Here is a 25,009-nt window from a genome sequence, read left to right on the forward strand (position 1 = left end):
TGCAGTTCCAAAAGACCTTGAAGATCACCTCAACACCATAGGGGCCACAGAAATCACCATCAGCCAATTACAAAAAGCAACTTTACTGGGAGCAGCCTATATTCTGCGACGATATCTATAACAACAGCAACAACATTGACAATAAAATTCAGCCATCCCAGGTCCTTGGGAAGGACTCAATGTCTGGATAAAACAAACCAGTCAATAACACCTGTCTGACTGTGTAAACAAGAAATAATAATAATAAACAACTCAGAATCACCTAATAAAATTGATCGGAGTTTTCTTCATGGAACATAAAATTAACTTAAGGAATGTATTGCCACAAGATACAGTGATGACCACTAGCTTGGAAGTCATGGATTCTAAGTTTATTAATGGTCATTAGTCACAATTGCTTAAAATAGAACTTGCAAGTACAGTGGCAGTATTAAAGCTCACTATCAGATGCCAGGGGAAATAATGCTTGATGCTATGAATATTTGGCTAGACCAACAAACCATAGACACTGAGGCTGTTCCATGAACACTTGTTGATGTTGTGCTAGAGTAGGTTCTATAACAGTTTTCATGCTTCTTTTTGTACAAGGGGTCCACAAGGTCTTGAACCAGTGAAACAATATCTTTAGATTCAGTTTCACTTTCCTCACATACTGTAATACTCTTTTGGATTGAAGTCATCATGCCTCTCTTGCCTGAGCTCTCCAGCAATCTTGGACTAGCCACTCTCTCAGAATGCTGGAAAAACAGACAATATGTTTTGGAGTATGATCCAATCTCATTTTACGGAAAATTTCTTCCCAGTCTGAAATATTGTGAGCTGCCACACCCTAATCCAAGTCGCATAGAACTCTATAAGGCTGTCCTCATGAGACAGCCAAGACAGGGCTTGGCTGCCCGTGAGAACCTCCAAGATCCACACGGTTCCCAGCAGCAGCTCAGCAGCAGACCCGGCTATGAAGTCTGCCTGCTTAACTGACTGTGTGTCAGTGCCAGCTGCCTTCAGCCGGTGCTGTGACACTGAGGGGGCACCCGCCCATCATCAGGGAGATACCCACCATGCACTGTGCACTCACGTGGTACAATGTGGGATTTCCAGGCCCACGACAACACATCCTGGCCCCCACAACTCCGCACTGCCTGAGACAGCAGTGGATCTGCTGGGACCCAGTCATCTGTGGGGGAGGCAAGCTTGTGTAGCCTTCTTCCCCATGCACCTTCCTGCCTGGGTCCCTGATTGTGAGAAAGGGCCCTACTTCTACTTGTGGTCGCCCCTGAATCTCCACAGTAAGTTGGCTCATTTTCCCCATTCTCCGCTTCTGTTAGATGAATACAGCACAGACTACAAAACTGGATTGAACTAAAGACCATGACATACTTTATAACACTGGTTAAAATTAAGACTCCATTAAGTTGAATCAAACTGCCAGCCATCAATGAAATCATCTTCAAGCAAACAGTCTGGAAAAACAGAAGTGCAAAACACCTGTTGCTAATAAACAACTGAACACATGTTCCCAGCTGCAGCGAGTGTGTGGAACTTAGTCTTACTCAACAATGTTGAATTAAACAGGATCATGTTATTCTTCATGGCTAGGCAGCAAGTGGGAGAGTATCCAGGAATAACATTCCAATATTAATCAGCTTCTCTGGTCCTTTCATTGGAAACAAAAGAAATGAAAACTTTCACTATGCTTGGTTAGACTGTGGAATATTTCACTGCTGGGCTCATTTAAAAACACACTATTTGTGTCAACACACCCGACGGGTAAGCAGGTGCTCACATTTTACAAAGGCAACCTATTAATGTATCAACAGTGCCTCTGAGATTCCCACATCTAGTCACGAGTTGCATGCCCACAAATGCAGGGATTCATAGGCTTTCGCCTTGCACCATTTAAAAGGGAAGGCAGTCTGCACATGCTCAGTAAGTTCTCTTCTTATCAGCACATGTGAAGCGATATCACTTCTTGCAAGCATGCTCAAATCAGGTTCCAGAGCTTGGCTTGGCTTTCTTGCTTATTTATTTATATATTTGATATACTAAGGCCATGTGTGGCAAGTCTCGCCCCCACTGCGGCCGTGATCCATTGCCCGACCTCTCTGCTGCCATGGAGCAGCTTAAGGCAGGCAGGGAGGTGGGACAGAGGGCCAAGTGGGGAGGAGGAACAGGCGAGTGAGGGGAGGAGTCCGTGTGGTGAGTGCAGGGGAGTAAAAAGCCGAGTAGTGAGTGAAGGGGAGGAATGGGTAAACAGGGGGAGCAACTGCCAAGTGGCAAGCAGGGGGGAGAGCAAAAAGCGAGCAGTGAGCAGGAGGAGGAATGGGCGAGCAGGCAGGGGAAAGCGCTGCCAAGTAGTGAGCAGGGGGGAGAGCAAAGAGCAAGTGGCAAGTAGGTGGGAGAAACAGCCAAGCGGCGAGTGGACGGAAAAAAGCAGCTGCCAAGTGGTGAGCAAAGGGTGAGTGGGGGGAGGAATGGCTGAGCAAAGTCTCGAGTGGCAGGCCGATTTGGGGGGAAAGGCTGACTGAGGGGGTGGGAAAGCCGAGTACACTAGCTCACAGATGTTGTTTGGTTCAGCTTATTTAATAGATTTGTATACCGCCTGTAACAAAAATCTCAAGGTAGTTCACAATCAGATCAAATGGAAGTGGGCTTATGTTTAAAATCATGTACTCTAATAAAACCAAAGTAATATCTATCTATCTATCTATCTATCTATCTATCTATCTATCTATCTATCAGATTTGTACACCGCCCAAAACTTTCATCTCTGGGTGGTTAATAATAGCATAAAGCAATTTAAAATATATACAAAAACTTAAAACAATTTAACAATTTAAAAATCACCCACAAATGGCTGATCGTTGGCTGATTGTTGTATTCTGTTCAGTATCTTTTATGTTTTGTTGTTCAGAAGTTTGTTCCAGTGGGAATCCTGTAGAGAGTGTGGGGGCTGGATTCAGAAAGGGAAAGGGAGGGAAGGGAGAAAGAGAAAATGGAGTTGTTTCTGAATAAACTCTTAGTTAAATCTATATAAGACTACCTTGTTTGTGTGGGAAGCAGCTATAAAACACTGGTCTATAGGACCATGGAGTTTGAAAAGTATTCTGGAAAATGCTATTTTAATTTGAAGGAGCAAGGAATATGGTTGCCATCTTTGTGAGGCAAATAGAATAGGTGAAAAGCAGATTGGGGCTGTTCACAGGACCATGCACGTGGTCAGTCAGGCAGCAGGGGAAGGCAGGGTTCAACCTACCTCCCCCCAGATGATCACTTGGAGCCCCGAAGGCACACAAGCCATGTACCCACATGACCAGCACTGCCGGACCAGTAGCAGCGCAGATTAATCTCTGTGTTGTTCTCAGCAGTACAGATAAACAGAGGCTGGAACTCATTTGTAAGTCCCATAATGCTCCCGTCTGGGAGCCTGTCTCTGTGTGCAGCTGGGCTGGAATCAGCTTGTCTCGCACACGAGCAAATAGCCCAGGCTAGGCAGCGCTGGCCCGCTAGGATCGGGCCCGATCCCTGGGAATCCCTAGCCTGGGTTAGGCTGCACATGAGAACAGCCTCAGCTTCTTTTCCCAATTTAATTCCGTGTGTGTGTGTGTGTGTGTGTGTGTGTGTGTGTGTGTGTGTACAACACACACAATATCAACATCATCAGTACAATATCAACAACCTCTGTATATTCCTCATGTCTTTTGTGATTAGTTCCCTGAGGCATGATGCAGACTTCTGTTTATACAGTAAGCATGCATCCTTTCAAGATTGGAACACATGGCTGTGTTTGTGAGTGTGTGTGATTTCCATCAGCAACCACAGTGTGGGGAGAGCTTGGATAGCCAATGACAGAATACATACATTTAAAAAGAACCATTCCAATGTAAGGTAAGAAGCATTTTCTATCATGCAGTTTTGAATACAACCTATCAAAGATCCATATGGGACACAATTAAAATAGACAAGTGGCACCCTAATCAGCCTTTCCCTCTGCAAACAGCAGGATGACTTTAACTGTTTAGGGTCACGAGCAGGCTAACTCCCTCCTGCTCTTTCCTCATGACCTCCATTTTCCTGTGTCTTTTCCAACTGACATCCAAATATCCCATGTCAGCTAGTGGTAGCTTGAAACTCTCCCCACCCCCCACTTTTTCCGGATACTTTAGCAGTTAATGAAAATAGAGGGGACTTTGGAGGTCAGTTTTGTGGGGAACCCTTGAAACTATCTCAAAACATTAGACACGTTGGGGTAGATAAGAGAGAACACAGGGAACTTAATGCATGTATTTAAGTCTTCCTTCACGAACCTGCACCTCAGCCAGTGCAAGTACCAGAAGCATAAGTAGCAGAAGCACTTAGAGCTGCTACTCTTCACAGCAACTCGATCCTGAGAGTTGCCATTTTCTTTCCCTGAAAATACGCTAGAAAATGACAAACGGAGTTCTAAGTGGGCTTACCTGCAGCACAGCTGAGTGGTAGGGATGTGCGAAACATTTCAGGTACAGAATGATCTGTACCCAATCTGCCTGTTTCGGGCAATTTGTGCACAAAATAAATCACCCATCTGAAAGTCCCGAAAGATTCAGCTCCAAAACATATTGCCCGAATTTCAGAGCCAAAGGTTTTGTTGTTTCAGACTTCCATTTTGTGGTGATCTCCATGTAGTCTCCATTTTGTGTTTGACGTCTATTTGAATTTCCTGCCCTTCCAAACTTCAGTTCAGTGAACGAAAGTTGTGTGTTGTTTAGTTTAGAAGAAGTTTAAACAGGGGTTCTGTGTGGGAGGGATCCCCGTTAGCTAGTACTAGTAGGTGGTTTCAAGGGTTAGCATAGCCTCGTGGTTTTAAAAAACAATTCTGTCTTTTTTCCCATTCCAAAGATTTTTGGGGGGCATTTTTAAAAAACAGAAGCCTGTCCTCCAGCCCTCTGTGCCCATAATATATCAGTATTAATATTCTCTGCCCAGCAGCCTACAGGCTCTGAGTGGGCAGGAAGGCACAGACTCTAGCCTCCTCCCTGCGCCCATTTACCCCCCACCCCACCCCAACTACAGCATTCTGAAGCCATGGCAAAACTTAACCCTAAACCCACTTTCACAGAGCACACACACACACAGGTATACTATGCTCCCCCACTACATAATCATATATATTCATATCTATATCTATATCTATATCTATATCTATATCTATATCTATATCTATATCTATATCTATATCTATATCTATATCTATATCTATACACACACACACACACACACACACACATATGCCTTGGGTGGTTTGTTGTGCCTGTATTTTGGGGACTCATGGATGGGCACAGGACAGGTGTTCTCTCTCTCTCTCTCTCTCTCTCTGCGTGGACTTATTTGCAGCGAAGACTGGGTCATATTGTGACTTCTAGCATCATCATCATTTTTATTTAAATTAGATTGCTTTCATCTACAATAAATTGTGCTGGTGCCACAGGCTCCAATCTGTTGCAGAAATGTCCAAAAAAAAGAAAAAGAAAAAGGCACCAAAATTTGTGTGCCATTGTTGTCATCATCACTGTTCTACTTGTGTAGGTGGGAGGGGGGCCAGACCTCGCTGTTCCACTGGCAGAATGGTTGTTTGTTTGTTTGTTTGTTTGTTTGTTTGTTTGTTTGTTTGTTTGTTACCCTTCCTTACTTAATCTGCTTAGTCTGTTGCTTGTGGATGAAAAATGCTTGGGGGAGGGAAGGCAGGGCACATTTGATGCTGATGTTGGCCCAGGGGCGTAGCTAGGGGAGAGGGGGCTCATGTTCATCCCTCTCTCGGGTGGCCCCCCAGAGTGAGGGAGACAATGAAGAAAATAGGGAGGAGTGGAGCTGGAGGGCCCTCAGGAGCTGGGAGCCCATGTTCTTTGAATCCTTTCGTTCAATGATAGCTACACCCCTGTGTTGGCCCTAGTCTGCTGCCCTAGTCTGCTGCATCTGTGATATCATGCTTGCTTGCTTGCTTGCTTGCTTGCTGCTGGCTGCTGCTGTTACCCTGCATTGGGAGGGGACACGTGGGGCAGTGCATTTCATTGTTGTTGTTTCACACTGTTGTCTGTAGATCAATTGCATTTCTGGGGTGGGTGGGACACAATGGATGTGGTGAGTGTGTGACACAGTGGATGTGTGTGACCTTTGGAAACCTTTTCTTTGCAAAGCTCTGCTGTTGTTGTTGATGTGTGCTGCATCCACCCTATGGTACAAAGGGAACAGACAGTGCCCATTTCTGCCTGTGGGTGCCTCCTAGGAGTGTCAGGTGGGTCAGGGTCAGGTGGTAGTGCTCCAATGAGTGCCTGCTACCATCCAGTGATTGGGCAAAAGGTTGCTTTTTAAAGAATGTGAACTTTGGGGCAGATTTGGGGCAGAAAAGGGGCTTCTTGGGCAGAAGAGTGGGTTGGGTGGTAGGGTGAGTGGAATAAAATCTACTCTCATTTGCTACCAGATAATCTACACTCAAAAACAACAAAACCCGGTACCCCATGGGCTTGTGAGTATGGGGGTGGTTGGCACCCTATGTGCACTACATAAACACTCACTCTAGGCCACCCCGGTGCCCCCCAAGTGGTGTAATGGGGCTGCTGAAATCCCCATTATTCCCTATGGGGGAAAGCTTAAAGATGTACAGATTTCAGAAATTCTTTAAAAATCACCCCTTTGCCCAATTCCTTTGAAATCTGGATGGGAGCAGGCACTCATTGGAGCACTACCATCTGACCCACTCCTCTGCCCCCAAAACCCTCTTTCTGCCCCAAATCTGCCCCAAAGACATGCCAACTTCAAAAATTCTTTAAAAATCAGCCATTTTCATAATTTATTTGAAATCTGTGTGGTAGCTTCCTTAGACCCATTGGGCACTACCACCCACCACAACCCACCCTGGGCCACCATGGTGCTACACCCCTCCCCCCGGAGAGTTATAACTTAGGCTGCTGAAATCCCCATTATTCCCTATGGGAAAAAGCTTAAAGATGCGTACACTTCAAAAATCATTTAAAAACCAGCCCTTTGCCAAATTCCTTTGAAATATGGGTGCTAACTTCCTTGCACACATTGGGCACTACCACCCACCACAACTTACTCTGGGCCATCCCAGTGCCCCCCATGAGAAGCTATAAGGTTCCTGGAATCCCCATTATTCCCTATGGGAAAAATCTTAAAGATGCATAAACTTCAAAGATTATTTAAAAATCACTCCTTTGCCCAATTTCTTTGAAATTTGGGTGGTAGCTTCCACCCATTGGGCACTACCACCCCCCACTATTTTGGCCCTGGGACCCTTTTAAAAATCCAAATCAATTTGGATTCAGATTTGGAAAAATTTGGGTACAAATTGAATCTGGGGTGATTGGGGGGGGTCCAATTTTGACCCAAAACAAATCAGGTGTATTTCAATTTGGGTACAAATTGAAACAAAAAAAATTGATTTGTGCACATCCCTACTGAGTGGTGGCCTTTCACCCTTCCTTTTAAACAGTAAAACTTTAAAGGAACAGCACAGCTCCCTTTGGTGACTGCTGTTTTATTCTCCTTGAATGTCTGAGGGAAATTCTGAGGCATTCTGCCAAAAATGGTAACCACCACAAAAACATGGAGGCTCCCACTGGTGTCCAAAAACAAGAGCTCTATGTTCTTCTAAACTTTTAATAATAATAAAAAACAAGGGAAAAATCCTACCCCTACTACATTAACCCCCTCTATGCAAATGAATGGAGGAGTCCTCAATGAAAGGAATGGCATATACATCATTTGTTGTTTATGGGACCTATTTCCATTCATTTCACAGTGAATGGAACTCATTACCCCTTTGCTGATGGAGTTACACTGGCTGCCAATAGGTTTCCGGACAAAATACAAAGTGCTAGTTACAACTTATAAAGCGCTAAACGGCTTAGGTCCTGGGAATTTAAGATAGCGTCTTCTTCGCTACGAATCCCACCACCCATTAAGGTCATCTGAGGAGGTCCGTCTCCAGTTACTGCCAACTTGTTTGGTGGTCACACAGAGACGGGCCTTCTCGACTGCTGCCCCGAAATTGTGGAATGCACTCCCTGCTGAGTTACGATCCTCCCTATCTCTGGCTATTTTTAAAAAACATTTGAAAACCCATTTTTTTACCCAAGCCTTCTCAGGTTTTTAAAATATTGTTTGTTAATTTTATGGTTTTTAAATGTTTGTATTGTTTTAATTTTTATATGTGTTTTAATTGTTGTTAGCCACCCAGAGACGTAAGTTTGGGCGGGGTATTAAATAAATAAATAAATAAATAGGCCCCATTTGGTGTGTCCCCCCCCCTTCATTCATTCCAAAATGAATGCACATGCTAATTACATTTTTCAAATATTAAGAGTTAGGGCCAGTTGGGGAATGAACAACTGCCCATAATGTTCAGTCTGAGCCAAGTTTGATTAACCTGATCTGAAATGATTGTGTAGGCTTAAGCAAATGTTTGGCTTTTTCAGCTAAAATCTCTCTCTTGTGGCATCCCTTCCTTCAAATCTCTAAAGAGCATGATGAGTGAAGACAGTTGTGCACTTGCCCAAAGATTTAGGCATTCAATTAAGTGGCAGTACCGTGATCAGTGGAGAGAAGATTAGGGGTGTAGTACATTGTTTTAAATGTGGCAAGAAGACATGACTATTGGAATGTTTGTTGTGTTATGATACTAGTTGGTATAGCTGAAGATAAAAGTACACAAGGCAAAGCATCTGTCTCGAAGGCACAGTCATGCTGTGAAGAGAAGTAATTTATCCCTGTTGGGCACATCCATCATAATCCAACGCCTGGATATATCTGTTATCAAAGTGTAGAAATGCCAGACCTTAAATCAAGTGTGTTTGCTGTTAGGCTGATTTGTTGCAACGATAGTGTCAATTAGCCTCTGACAAACCTCTGTTTTTGCCAGAAAGGAGCATGCTCATGTGCTTCAGGTTAACAGATTGGTACTACATATACACCAAGCAACAGCAAATAATATCACTTGTGTTCTCCATTATAAGCAGAGTCAAAGCCAGAGTGACAATGAAGAAAATCTAGAGCAAGGGGAGGAAAAATGTCTAGGTTGAGGATGAACTTCTTTAATAACACCATACAATCTAATTGAGGCCTCAACAGAGTATCTCAGGTACAACAGTCCCACTCATAATGTTTTTTTAAAAAGCAGAACGTTCCCTTAACAATTTATTGTTATTAATTAAGTTGAGCCATCATTCTGTGAGGACTATACTTTTTTATTGTTAGAATTCAGTACTTTATAGTAAAACTTACACATATTGTGCCAAAGTGTATATATTTAACAGGCATATGTTCCACAGTTAGGGCTGATTATCCAAAAGATCAGATATAAAACAACCTTCACTGTATATCTCTCTTACATCAATAATTTCTTTTACTGAGATCGTGTGAGTAATATTTTTTTATACATAGCAATTTTAATTTACCCAGCTCGATTGATAGCTAAACCCTGTTCTAGAAGCTTGTGATAAGGTAACAATATGGTAGAAAGCATATATCTGTACTGAAAATGAATTGATGCGATGCCCTGATGAATCCTGGAACATATGAGTCAACAGATGGGACTGACAAAAGCCTGGCACAGATGGGCAAATTTGGTACTTGTGGAATAGTGTCTCTTGGCCAAATGCTGTGTATTGATCACAACTTCTGCATGGGGTCTATACATGTACACCAGGATAGTCATATTGGTTGACATCCAGACTAGCATTGTGCAGGTGCAGCAATAGGAGTTTCAGACCACTTGCTGTGCTGTCAGTTGATTGGGGGGGAGGGGCAGTTTTCATTTATCTCCCCTTCCTTCTCAAGCCCACTGTGCACCACCAAAATACGTCCCTGAGGGTTGTGTAACCATTTCTGTTACCCATACTGCCTCACAATGACACTGCCTTGCACAAGAAGGTGGCTGTTTAGTTGAGTTCTTTTTAGAAGCTATATGTAACACATAAGAAAAACAATTTTTTATTTTATTTTAATTAATAAAATGTTTGTTTCATTTATTTATTACATTTATAGACCACCCTATCCAAAGGCTCTGGGCAGTGCACAACATAATGATAGAAAATGAAAATGAAAGAGGAAAACAGCCAAACAAAAATAGTAAATCCCAAAGAAAATGAATGACAATAAATTCGAAAATGAGAATAAATTGTAGATTTTTTAAAAACTTGCACACACCTTCAGGTACGTTTAAGCACTCTCAGGCATCACAGCAGGGAAGGGAGATTTACCTAGACCAATTGCTCATTGTTTTCCATTGTGAAGAAAGCTGGGAGAGGAGCCACCCTTGGGCAATGGTGGCTTTGTCCACCGCAAAGGCTTTGTGATTTGGATTTAGTAGCACTGCTGGAAGTCTTCTTGGAATCTTTAAGACAGCTCTCAGTGAAGAGTCATGGGGCTGAACCAACAATCAGAGCCTTTATGGGAGTTGTTGAGTAAAGCAAATAGTACAAGGTATTGCCTACATAGCTCATACATTAAAGATCAGAACCCACATTATAAAAAGGGAAAAGATGAGCTCAGTTATCCTGTTGCAGAGCTGAAATTTTGGCTAATGAATCCATACTTGGTGTCTCGTGTCTTCATTTGGAGCATGGAGACAATGAGCTTGTCTTGGGCACCAATCTATAGGGCATTCAGTTGACTTTTCCCAGCTGGATATGAAGATGAAGTCAGTGTGATGGGCCAGAGAAAGAGCTAATAGTAGCGAGTAAGGGTGTATGCAAAGAAGGGAAATGTTTCAACCAACATTTCATTTGCCAGTATGCTTGCCTACACTTCCATTGTGAAATAAACATGCAGTGGCATCGGGGGGGGGGGAATTGGGGCTGGCAAAGTATATTTATGTGTGGGCAAGCTATGTCGAGGCTATTCTCACAATGGAGAGAGTTAGCCTAGTTCCACCACCACCACCCCCATCATGAGAACAACTGGGTTCGCGGGGGAGCCTGGTGGTTCAACAGCGGCTAGCCTGCCTACCAACCCCTTAAATGAAGTTAACGGAGTGAGCGCTTAAATGAGGCTAACCTTGTTTTGTTGATTGTATGGCACTGCGGCATGGCTTCACATCACAGCGACACACATGTAGACCCTACAAGCAGCCTCCTGACCTCGGCGGTCTCCAAAGAATGCCCTGCGCACTTGTGTGGGCCATTCGGGCACTTCCAGGGGCCAGGTGGCTCCCGATTCCTGCCGCCCCTACCAGCTCTGTGTCGGAGCCAGTAATTGTGTGGGCAGCCGATTCGGCTGCCCAGGGCTAGCCTGGGGATTGTCTGTGGGGAGAGCTAAGCCTGCTCTCAGTTCTTCTGGTAAGCTAAGCCCACTCTCCCCACAGAACCCGGTAAGGCTCTACACACAGATCCTGTGTAGAGCCTCCTTAGATTTCTGAAACAGGAATGGGAGGTGGGAAGGCAAGTCACTTGTTGCGGGGTACTTATCCCCTCCTCCAAAGCTGGAGCCACCTTTGTGTTCCCTCTTTTTACATTGCATCCGCCTTCAGCCTAGGGGGCAACGATGGCATGGAGAGGAATAATTGCATGGACTCCCCTTCCAAGGCTCAGGGCTTCTGTCATTATCTTCATGTTGTGTGAAGGAACATCAGTGGGGAGCTCCTTCACCATGAATGCAATATGACAAGGGCTCATTAGTTGTAGGTGTTTCTTGAAAGACAGCAAGGTGCTCCATGCACATTCATTCACCCTGGATATGTTGTGAGAACACACCTTACAGGATTGCAGTGAGGCTCAAGCCTCTGTGAGCTCCTCAGAGCAAAAGTGGGATACGCATGCCATAGATAAATAAATAATACCCTAACAACATATGATCCTAAATGTACTTACCAGTGGCTTTTGTAGGCCACTCTTTGTGCTGTTGGACCAGTAAAGCACAGGGCAGATTGGTCTGTCCATTGGTAGAATGACACAACAACAATGGGGAGGGGATGTAGCTCAGTGGTACACTTCTTTGCATGCAGAAAGTCCCTGGTTCAATCCATGGCATCTCTAGGTAGGGCTAGGAAAGACCCCTGTCTGAAAGCGTAGAGTCACGGCCAGTCGGTGTCAATTATTATTAACTAGGTGGACTGATGGTCTGATGGTTTCATACGTTCATATGAAGATGGCTTCATACGTTCATATAGGTTCAACAAATAGTATTATGCTGGTGGACAAACCTGACCTCTTCTCCTTAAGGCCTAGTGCAAGCCATGTTGTTTGTGCCTCCCATGGCCCTGCACAACTGGGATTCCCACTCATTTTAGTGAATTGCTTTGTTAGAATCATATTGAAATGTATGAGCAATGAAAGATTTGCAGCCAGTATGGGTCAGTCATAAAAAATATTCCTTTTATCTACATATAGGCATGGTATGCTGTATCATGTATGCCCCCAGCCCAGCAACGCTATATTGACAATAGTGTAATTGGAACTACCTTCAAGTGGAGACCCCGGGCAAGTTTGCTGTGTAGAAGGGGAAAGGTTAATGTTGCATGCAATCGCTTCTGTCACCAGTTTACTGTCACTAAAATTAAACAAAATTGGAATCCAATTAATGGTCTGAATTTCAAATTGCCTCTGGTATCACACTTGTTTTAGAATTAAACATAGCTACAATCTTATCTAGAACACACATTTGATCTGTAGTTAAAAGAGGAAAGATTTTGCCCATCATTATTAGATTTTACTATCTGAAAAAATATGTATATATAATTTGCTGTTTTGAACCACTTTCATTTCCTTCAATGTTGTTTAACAGGTATTAGAATAGTGATATATTTAATACTAATACTAATTTAATACTAACAATAAAGAAGATGATAAAGAAATTAGTTTATGTTTAATCAAGGGAAATATAAATACCAGAAAGTAAGTATTTTTATCTTAATACATCACTTCACTTCCTATTGGATGGCTTGGGCTGATTCTGTTGGGGCAGTTTCATTAGAGAGGGTTTAACAGTATTATGATGGTAATATTTCAAAAGAAAAGTTATTTAATTTACATATTTATGTTTTCAACCCATTCTATTTTGAAGGCTTCTGAGTATCACAGAAATTTATAAGCCAAAATCAGAACATTAACTCCTAAAACCAAGAGCTGAAGTGGCAATTGATAAAATCCAGTGTGGATCCACAACAAAATGATCCAGTATATCCTTGGTGATCATGTATTACTGACCTTCTGCCTTATCATAGTAAAAGTTTTGGGCACTTCCCACCCCACTCAGAAGCAGGTGGTTTGTGCCTGTATTGAGGAAGTATTTCTTCAAGTAGAGAAAATTCCCACTTGTATTATTCAATACCATCTTCCCCCTCTCTTCACCTCTGCATTTCATTAGCTCCGCCCACCTGATTGTCTGTTAACTGCCCTCTGTATTGACAAACATTCCACTCCATTGAATTACAGAGACAGTTACATTGGGGCAGTTTGGGAGTTTTTTTGGCTCCCTTATATTGTTTTCAGATTTTTGTGAAACCTCAAGTATTTCAGTACTTCTGTCTCACCCACAGGTGCTCTGATTATGTGTTCATGAGGATAATAACATTATCAGTTCTTTCAGAAATAGATGTAAGATGCGTGCAAACATGCACACACACACATGCACACACACACACACACACACCCTGTTATAAAGCAACTACAATAGAGCAATGAAGTACCAAAAATATTTAAGTTATCTCAAGAGGAATAGAAAAATAGTAATAATTTATTACTATTGACACCTTTCTATCCTGCCCTCTTCCTACTTGTGAGGTGACTCACAGTGAGTTAAAATCTAGTATAATTGGCTAAAGCCCAGAAATACATCTATTAGCAAAGGAAGTCTTAGCATTCAAAGTAACCAGTGGGAAAATATGGATAAAAGGCCTTTGCCCACTTAAAAAAGCAAAGATGGTGGAGAACAGGTAGAGAACATTTGTTTTAAGGATGGCAAATTATTATTTCAAAAGTTGCACAAGGTAACGTCAAGGCAGTGGCAGTTTAGCGAGGGTAATAGCATGCAAAACATACCTACATTTTCATGAAGAAAGACTGACATGTCTTCTTTAATTGCAGAGCTGCCACTATGAAATTATTAACAATAATGCCATTTGGTAGCTAAACAGTCACAGGGGATATTTACTTTTTATTTTAAAAAATGGATGCTTAGGGCTCAATTAAGTAAAAATGGCTCATGCCTCATACCCATATTCAGTAAGTCAATTAACAGAGATTTTGACATGAAAAATTGCTTCTGGACTGAATGCTTTAATCTGCTCTTTGAAACAGAATTGGTGCGGGGGCAGGCGAGGGGGGGGGGCAACAAAAGCAATATCCAAAATACTTCAATCTGAAGATTATCACTTGTTTGTGAAAATATATGACTTTTTAAAGGCAGTAAATCAGTCTGACTATGCCACGTGTTAGTTTAAATTCGGTACTTCATGGAAATGCTAACAATGGTACTTCCCTTGAGCTTCCACTTGACATATATTGCTGCCATTACAGCTAAGGTTTTAATTCCAGCCCAAATCCCAAGATAACCCCTTTGTTTTTAATTCTTGCCCATTTAAAGTAAAAAGGCTGGTGGAGCTCTGTGTGAGGCCACTATAACTTCCAGGGTTGTCATCTCTTGTGGGAAACGGTTCTCTTCCTGGGGGGTTGGTGGGGGGAGAACCCACCCCATTTGGGTGGCTGAGGCAGAAAACCCAAATGGCAGACCATGTGGTGGTAAAAATATAACAATAGACTGAACAATTAGTGAATGCATCCACTAATGGGAGCATATTGCTTGACTTTTACAACAATTATATCGGGTTCCAACTGATTTCTAAGTCCAATTGGTTTATGACTAGGTGATAACTAGGTTGACTAGGCTGACTAGGTTTAAGGTTTGAACAGTCTGGGTAAAGATTGTGAAGGGTTGTCTTCTCCCATATGAGCTCTCTAGCTGTACTCTAAGACCTTGCTCAGAAGCTCTGTCTGTCAGGCACTGATGAGTGCTTCTCTCCTGGGGCTAATAGCCGCTTTGTGGGTGGCAACATTCTTTTTGTCATTACTGCAGTACAGAGAGAAGAGTTTAAATAGTCTCTCCCAACATGTTGCAGTTCTGGCTCTGATCCCCTGCAGCTGCCATTTAACTTGGGAAGGGGAAACACAGAAGCTCCAATTATGCATCTAGTCCAGGACTACACAACTTTGGCCCTCCTGCAGATGCACTACAGCTCCCATGATTCCTGACTATTTCTCTTTGTAAACCGCCCTGAGCCATTTTTGGAAGGGTGGTATAGAAATTGAATTGATGATGATGATGATGATGATGATGATGATGATGATGATGTTGATGATGGGGATTGTAGTCCAAAAACAGCTGGAGGGCCGAAGTTGAGCAGTGCTAAGCTAGTGTCAGATCCAGTTTGATTTCAGCCCTAGGCTTTGGGCACCTAGCCCCAGAGGGCAAGATGGAACCTGAAGTTGAGGCTGGGAGGGTCCAGGAGCAAAAGAGGCAATCAGGAACTGAGGTCAGGAAGCAAACCAGGAGGCAGCATCAAAGCCAAGGGTCAAAGTTGAATGGAAGGTGAGTCAAACATTAAAGCTAAAGCTAGGGGTCAAGCTGAGCACACAAACAAGAAGCAAGAGCAGAAGACAAACTGAAAATCAGAGCCAAAGTTGGGAATCCAGTTAAGCAGGAAATAGACAGTGACAACTGGTGGGCTCTGTGGGGGTGGGCAGATAAGAAGGCAGAATATACCACCACTGGTGGCATGGAGGAGGCCCACTCAGATCCCACCCACCCCCCAGCCACACACATGGTGGCCCAAAGGAAGGATAGTGGCATGGTGGGGGGGGGCATGGCAGGAGGCTGCTGGGGAGGTCCCCCAAGACAACTAGGGCACAGTGGGGGACTAGGGGCCCCCAGGACAGGTGGAGGGGAGGACAGGAGAGCAGCAGGCATGCAGTGTGCACCTCACAAAATGCAGGTTTCCCCCCTAAAAAAAAAGTTCCCAGCTTTCTCTAAAGTGCGGAGGGGGCCTCATGGGATGGGACCTCCAAAGCCCTTTAAGTCTGGGCTTCCTTTCTCAAGGGAAAGCTTGGTTATTTAAAGGGACTTTGCCCAATTCTATAAGCTCTGTCAGGCAATGCAGGGAAATCTCTAATTGGGTTGGCAGACCGAACTCCTGCTACACAGAAGATTAATTAGGGCCATGTCCTCAGGTTGTGGTGGGGGTACTAGACCTTGTTCCCCTGGTTCTCCTGGGGTCCAGTGGTGCCAGGTCTGAAGGTGGTGGTCTGAAGCATGGAGCCTTCTTTCCTACTTTGTCTCATCCTCTGAATTATCCGCCTCATTCCCCAGTTATGGGATCTCAGATCAGGATCATGACTTGTCTAGGTACCACTAGACAGCTCCCTTCAGTGTGAAGCCCAGTGTTCTTAGCCCTTCGAGAGTAACCCTCTGCTTTACACAGGAGCAACCTAGAAATTCCCAGGAAGTAAGAACTCAGCCTCAAACCATACTAGCCTTTTGGGGATGTCGTGCATCATTCCTTTCATCTCAATGAGATGTCTTTGGGTAGCTACTCCTCCTCATTTGGCTGGCAAACACATGGGGACCTCAGCTTCCCTTAGAATGGCTGCTTATATAGAGACATGGTCATATTGTGGGAAGAGGTTTAAGCTTCTTGAGCTCAATACTCCTGAGGGCTGGATGCAGGTAATGTTGGCAGGCACCATATACCTGGTCGCTGAGCCAAGGAGAGACCATCGTTCAGTGGCAGATCAAGTGCTTAGCCTGCTAAACATTCCAGATTCAATCCCTGGCATCTCCAGATAAATGTTGAGGGGAAACCCTGGAAAAGCACTGCCAGTCAATGTAGACAATACTGAGCTAGATAGACTACAGACATAGATACACCCTTTTGAGCAATGCAGACTCTCTGCACTCTAATTTCTGCACACCGTGGCCAGGACAGGGATAAATAGCCCTTATTACCACATTCAAGCACACATCAGCAACTTAATACTCAGCGGTGTATAGAACGTATGCTCAACCTAACTATGCTGGTCCCCCGAAAAACAAATTATAATTATTTGCAGGAGTTCTTTCCTGGTTCAAGTAGCCTGATGGTACACATGTTAGTTCTATTTTATTCTAGAGTGTTTGGAGACTCTGGTTCCCAAAGACATAACATTCTCATTGATTCCTAATGAGAAATGGTTCTGTTCCTGCCTAAACCAAACCCTCTCCAACCTGTGTGTGTATGTGTGTGTACGCGCGCGCACACACACACGCGCACACACACACTTTGCAAAAAGGAAGACATGGCAATAGTAACATATAGAACATTCAGTGTGAAGCAGAACCTGTAAAAGGAATTTGAACATAGCAAAAATGTACTTTTGCTAGCCTGCTACCCAACTGACTTTACTCTTATGATTTTGGCATATATTCTAAATGTTCCATTAGTAGTGAATTTAGGAAAATTACCTGAAGCTGTATGCTTTTATTCTCTGGTCAGTCTTGCCCCTTTTGTCTGAACTGTGCGCTCCTGTGGAGGATAAAGCCGAGAAAACACATAATGTATTCAGCTTTAGTATAATTATACACTTTCCCAGAAAGTGTATATGCCAAGATCACGATAGTCATATGCATTTAAATCAAAGCATTAAGCTGCTAATATTTTGCTTTTAGACTGAGCTATAGAATGGATGCTACATCATATCTGTCACTCTTATTTGTCCAGTTTTCAGTTAAACATAACCCACTGTCATTTGTACCTTAAATGTGTATAATGTGTATATACAGTATACTGTTGCAAAATATTTAAATGATACAGCAAACAGGCCTTTGAAGAAGTGTCATTCTAGTCACGTTTGGCCTCTTTAACCCATAGATCATTTGAATCATACATAGATGGACCTTACTTTTTGGTGCCCTGGCTCCAGGTCATTGTGTCAATATAAAACCCACCCCATGTTAAATCCTTGATTAGACAAAGTTCATACCTTGCACTGCTGAGCTGATCAGGTGCAAACCTATATTTTGCAAATCTTAATAAATGTCTAACAATGAATCGCTCTCAGACAGTTTCAGTGAGATTCCAGCAGAAAACAGATTAATAATGTTAGAGTGTGTGCACATAACCCCTTGGCACATAACCTCGAGGCATCTGTCCTGTTCTGCCATGTGTTATGTGTGCACTCATATCTTACCACAGTTTTGTCCATGATCAGAAATATTGGGAAGCAGGAGAGTGGTGAAATTGTCCTCACCATCTGGCAATACTGAGGACTGGTTTGCCAAGTGGTTACATGCATATCATTGTAAATTATCCACTTGGTAAATAGCCATTCACCCATCAGCTTGATGGAATTACAGCTGAGAGCATTTTGATTTATGACTGCTAATAAATATGCTATAGTCATGATTAGCCAAACCAGCACAACCATTTTACATATTTGTGGTTTTTTTTTTTTTCTGGTTAAAAAAAAAAATCCAATACATTTGCTCTGAGACCAAAAATATCTCTATGCCTAAGACTATTTTTCATTAGCACTTCGATACACTGTCTTTGCTAGAATCCCTTTATCTAGCACATTTCTTCCTTTCCAGATAAAACTTTCAAATGCTTACATTTCATTGCACATTGGTTGATTGGATAATTTGAACATCAAAGGAAACTTTCATTTAATTTAAGCCATAAAGTTGTCTTTTGCTTTATTAACTTTCGATCAATAAACAAGCAATTTGGAAATGTAATCAGGAAATGCTTCCAATTGGCTGACAATGTATCAAAGCCACTGCTTGAAGGCAAGAGCAAGCTGTAACAAGCAGTTTATTACCAGTAGCTGTTACTGACATTAGTCAAAACCAAGAAAGATAAAATGGAATAAGAAATGTAATGCTGGAAGAGCCTTGGGCGCTGTGTTCTCTTCTTCCTTTTGAAAACTGCAAGCCTGTCTTTGATATGATAACAAATATAAACTGTTTAAAAACACCAAATGCAGAAAAACTCAGACTAGACTGTCATGGAGTTAATCCAGTCTAGAGTGACATACAAATAGTGTAACATCTAGCGGATGTATGTTATGGAAATATTTTGAATTGGATTTACATATGGTGAGCAAATTGGAACTTTTGATTTTATGAGATATTATAATGTGCATGCTCTCATATTAACAGAGTGTAATCCTATTTGAAGATAATGAGTTTTCAATAGGCACTGCAGTTTGAAACTACATAAAAATCCATTCGGCTTTAACTAACCATCATTTGGGTGGAAGATTTAGAAATATTTGGGTAGATCAAGCTCAGTAAGTAGGAATGTTCATTTATGTCAGCAAGGCATGAATTCTACTGCCCACAGATTGCCCATTAGAGATTGCTGAGAGTGGCATTCTTTTTTGAGCTTGGTGTGACACTTGGGTATTTATTTTGCTTTGGCTGACCATTAATCTAGAGACAGATTAATGGTAGTGATGGGCAGGAATTTTTTCCTCTACTTTACACATTACTCAAAAACACAATGTGCATTTATCTGTAGTATCTGTACTTCCATTTTAGTTTTTATGTATGTACTAAGTGACTGTAATCTGACAAGTAATAATAAATGATTAATAATTATTTCCTTACTGATGGTGAGGCATGCCGCCACCTCACAGCTCAGTGACTAAATACTTCTCTTCTGTAATCTCCTAGATTTTTAATCTTCTGCAGGACATTCTTTTCTTGACAGCATTGTCTGATATGCCCTGATGGTAGATATAAAGCCAAAACAGCCAAGATGCAGAAGATCAAATCTCTCTGTGTTTTCAATTTTACCTGATGTTGCCATGTTGGAGGGTGGGGTGAGCAGTCCACTTTCAGTGGAATTATTAAGAAGGAAGTGGAATTAACCTTCTACCCGCAATACAATTTTTTGTATTAGTGCAAGATCACTCTTTTGCATTTTTAGATGCCTGCAGCAGCACAGGCAGTACAGAATTGCCCACACTATGCTGCATGGCATGTTGGCCATTGATAGATCTATCCTACATGAATCTAGACGGTTCAGATAAGATGGTTAACAACACATGTGACGTGGGGGGGGTGGAGTTCCAATCATCTACAATAATTAGGTGCTATAACAATTGCTGTGAGCTGCCCTAAGCAGCATTGCATTGGAGGGACGGAATATAAATATTTTGAATAAAATGGATGAATGGATAAAGAGGTAAAATAGAACTCATCCCTGCATACATGCACTAAGTTTGAGGAATTGCCTATACAATATCTAGCTCTATGATATCTTCTTTTATATGGGGAGACCAGAACTGATCGCCCTTGACTCTGAATCATTTATTGGGTAAATGGCACTGCTCCTGGTATAGGTTTGTAGGGATTTAATTCCTTCCATTGTGAAAACTCTCCATTTATTCCTACCTGTACCACAACTGCTCTTTTTTAACCAGTTATGGATGAATAGGTGCACCTGTGCTCTTATCTCATGGCTGCTATATTTTCTTAGGAGCATATGGTAAGGGACTTTGACAAAATCATTTTGAAATTCCAAATATATATAATGCCCATTAGGAGGGGCATAGCTAGGGGAGAGGGGCCCCGTGTTCATCCCTCTCTCTGGCGGCCCCACAGAGTGAGGGAGATAATGACGAATATAGGGAGGGATGGAGCTGGAGAGCCCTCAGGAGCTGGGGGCCTGTGTTCTTTGAACCCTTTCGCTCAGTTATAGCAACACCCCTGCCCACTAGTTCACTCTGTATTTACATTGCCAATGATCCTGTCAAGGAATTCTAAAAGATTAATTCTGAGGCAAGGCTTCTGTCTAGCCCCAAAGCACCCTGGGCTGCAAGAAGGGTTCAGGCCAGAACAGACAGATCTCAGAGGTTTTTAGCACAGGGAGGGGCTGGTATATTCACATAGCCTCCATCCATTGAGTCATTGCCAGCATAGACCCTCAATAACTGGCCCCTCATCATTAGCCATTCTGTATATAGGTCCCAGCCAGGGGCGTAACATGGCTGGAGTTGGCCCAGAGACAAAATTTTAAAATGGGCCCCTCGCTGATACACACACACTTCACAATATATAGTCATGTGACTTGCCTCTGGGGGGCCCCTTCAGGAGTGGCGGGCCCCAGGCAGCCACCTCCCCTTGCCTAATAGTAGTTATGCCCCTGGTTCCAGCAGCTCCAGCAAGTCTCACAAGATCTGGGGCCGAAACGAGATCTCGCCCTGAGATCTTGTGAGAATCCCCAGAAGTCGTGTGGGAACTTGCCATTACTTGGAGATTCGGCTAATGTTCCCTGTCTGGGCCATATTCAGTCCGGACCTACTGTGGTGGCATTGTGGTCTCCACAAAGTTGGAATGGTGGGTGAGGTGCATGGCACAAAGGCCAGGCTCTCACTGGTTTAGGGATGAGTAGTCCTGCGTTTCCCCGCACCACACCTGCTGTGTCCTGACAGCATCTCTTTGAAGAAAACCATGTTGAATTCTTCATCAGCCTTAATCATGCTTTCAACCAACGTACCTGGTACAGATGATAGCTTCTATAATTTCCTAGATGTCTTGCTAGTCTCCACAGTTCCTTTTTTAAAAAAATGTGTGTTATGTTGGCTACCTCCTACTCCTTTGAAAACAGGACAGGGTTAGGTATTCTTGTTTATATAAACAACACATTGAAAATTTGAACAAATAATTTGATAGAAATATCTGGAGAATACACATTGATAATAACATGTCAGAACTTAAATACATACATCACTAAATTTGATAAAAGCAGCAGAATTATTTTTTAAAATACAAAATTAGGTTTCAGTAGGATATTCAGCAAAACTGAAGATGTGTATATCACCTTGCCATTGCAATGCATTAAATAGTGATTAGCTATTGCAAGATGAGATCGGCCTCACAGTTCCAAGGTGTAATTACAACTAGAACAGATTAAACAAGTTGTTCTAGTAAGAACTAATCAGCCTACTTTCCTTTCACTGTCTTTACAACAGACTATATTTGGTTCAAATCGAGGCCCACAAGTTAGATCTCTTGCACCTCAAATGTTTATGCGTCTGCCATCTTGGATAGGGGTGGATGACATCATTACAAACTACTACACTGAGTTGTCCCTCTGTGTCACTCACTATAACTGTACCAAATTTGGTTCAAATTGATTAGACAGTCCTCAAGTTAGTCCACTTGCACCTCAAAAGTTCACATGTGCACTATCTTGGATCGGGGTGGATGACATCATTGCAAACTACACCATTGAGGCATCTCTATGTGTCCCTACAGCTGCAGCAAATTTGGTTCAAATTGGTTAAGTGGTTTACAAGATAGCACACTTGCGCCTCAACAGTTTACGTGTCTGCCATCTTGAATTGGTGTGGATGACATAATCACAAACTATGCCACTGAGGTGTCCCTACAGCTGTATGAGATTTGGTTCAAATTGGTTAGACAGTCCACAAATTAGCCTGCTTGCTCCTCAGATGTTCACGTGGCCAGCATCTTGATTTGGAGTGGATGACATTATCACATACCACATCATTAGTGCATCCCTATGTGTCCCTGCAGCTGTAGCAAATTTGGTTCAAATCGAATAGGCGGTTCACAAGTTAGTCCACTTGCACCTCAAAAGTTTACACATCTGCCATCTTGGATCAGAGTGGATGACATCATCACAAACTATGCCACTGAGGTGTCCCTATCTGTCCCTACAACTGTAACTGATTTGGTTCATATTGGTCCAGGCATTGCGAAGTTGATGGCGGGGACATACACACGGACAGACACATACACAGGATGCCAGGTGATCTCACTGGAAAGTAGGCTAAAAATGGAGGAAGTATGGAATGATAAAGCACAGAATGGTACTGTTAATCAAATACACCAAAAGTATCAACCACAGAGCAAATTAAATTTGAACTAGTTTCCTTATATGTGTGTACACACACACACACACACATACGTATAATAAAACTAGTTTTATTCTCTCTCTCTCTCTTTCTTTCTATCTCTCTCTCTCTCTTTGTTACGCTGGATGTCAATCCAGACTAACCAAGCACTGCTGCAATGATACTGCATGTGCTACAGAGGAGGGGCAATATTAGGGTGAAGGGTTCTAATGTAGCCTTCTTCCTGATATCAGGTTTTTAATTTGTGGTGTGTGTGTGTGTGTGTGTGTGTGTGTGTGTGTGTGTGTGTGTGTGTGTGTAAACACTCAATCATGTCAGCTCCCACTTGCAATCTGAAATCGTACAGTTTGGAGACAGTTCACTTCCTGTATGAGAGAAATGGGCTTTAGGGAGGACAGACTGATTTCTAGAATCTTCTCGTTTTCTCTGTACCCACACAAGGGATTGTGATTTCCCTTTCCCTTCAAAAGCCTCCTAAAGTCATATTATCACCACAGAGATGTCTCCAGGAAATAGTTCACTGGCTGAATTTTCATATTCTGGCAGCAAGTGTGTGCTTCTGTATTGTAGGAGCAGCCTAAGGGAATGTTGTACCCTTTGAGGCAGGAAGACGCAAATCTCAGCATCTTGGTAACCATTGTCAACCAGCAGTAACTCCACTGGTTAAAACATCATCCTCACAAACATGCATTTTCATTTCAATTTCTTGTACACTTTCTTGGCAGACGCATATTGTGCATCTTAATGAATTCTCATCTCCCCTGGTCCCAGTGGTCTTTAAAATAGTTCAGTCTCAATCATCAGCATAATGAAGGAGAGAAAATAAGCATCATATAAACTCGCTAGGGTCATTCCCATGGACTCTAACCTTACATACACGGCAGAATCTTTCTGCTGAGAACAGATCACTGAATGGAGACCCAGACAGTCTAAATGGGTGAAATAAAGTTGCAATTTATTGACATCCTTTTCAGAGCATCTGAATATATGAATATATCTCCAAATCCTTTGCTGGGTTGAACTTTCATTGACGGCTTTCCATCTACTAGTCCCAGGATACACAGACTGGAGGTACAGTGCTTGACATTTGATCTAACATCACTAAAGAATATCTATCACATTTTGTAAGTCAGCAGTATATAACCTTTAATAAAAGCAAATGTATATAGTGAGAGAGCCTTATTGGTCCATCCATCAAGCTCAACATTCTGTCTCTGACAGGAGCCAGTTCTGAGTACTTCACAAACTATTTAATCTTGTAAGTCATTTTGTGAGGCCATACGGACTCAAAAGGGGGATAGATAAATTATTAATGAATGAACAAATATATACATACATCTACATTAGCACAAGGGCACTGCTCAGGACACCATTTAGAAACAGCATATACTCACCTCTCCAATTGAAATCAATGTAACTGAAACACACTTCAGCTTGGCTTTGGAGCTGAAATGTCCTGGAAGCACAAGATGCCACAGTACTGCTGACACTAAGCAGGTATGTACTTGACCAGTCCCCTGGAATCCACTGGGAGCCAGCCCACTGTACGAGATTTGGAAGAAATGTTTGGCTTTATTGTGCACTGGTCTTGTAATCTCCTACCTTGACTCACTTGCTAAAGTAATCTGGCACTACCTGCCTTTGAAGGGCTTTGGTAAGGCACCTTGTCCTTTCCTGAGCTCCAAGACCGACACACACCCCAGTCTTGATTGTATGGATTAATCAGAGAGGCTCATGTGTTGAGCCTTTACAGGGCCAGAGGCTTGGATGAAATTATCTTATGGCTCCTTCCAGACCTATGATTATCTCATTCATGTTTTTCTTTTCTTTTCTTTTAAGGTATGATCCTGCTATTAATTCTGCATGACTAGATCCATTGATTTCCACAACATTTATGCATGAATAACTGGGTGAAGCATTGCAGCCTTTGACTCCAGAACTCTGATGCTTCAGAGAAAAAGACCTTGGGTGTATTTTAGTCTTCAGCTCCAATAAATACATATTGGGCTTTCCCACTATGCTTAATAAAAGCCCAAGAACTCTGTGAATGCCAAGAATGCATTGTAATGCTATTTATACATCTGCCATGCTGGCTTAAATCT

At 42.5% G+C, this 25,009-nt stretch overlaps 1 long non-coding RNA gene across 1 annotated transcript; it reads left to right on the forward strand.

Moving 5' to 3' along the window:
- Window positions 1-2,242: 2,242 nt before the first annotated feature.
- Window positions 2,243-25,009, forward strand: LOC128328296 (uncharacterized). Its single transcript, XR_008309124.1, has 3 exons — window positions 2,243-2,444; window positions 23,882-23,978; window positions 24,747-25,009. It is a non-coding gene; the product is annotated as an uncharacterized LOC128328296 (long non-coding RNA).

This window comes from Hemicordylus capensis, chromosome 5, assembly GCF_027244095.1.
Source record: "Hemicordylus capensis ecotype Gifberg chromosome 5, rHemCap1.1.pri, whole genome shotgun sequence".
Classification (NCBI taxonomy): Eukaryota; Metazoa; Chordata; class Lepidosauria; order Squamata; family Cordylidae; genus Hemicordylus; species Hemicordylus capensis.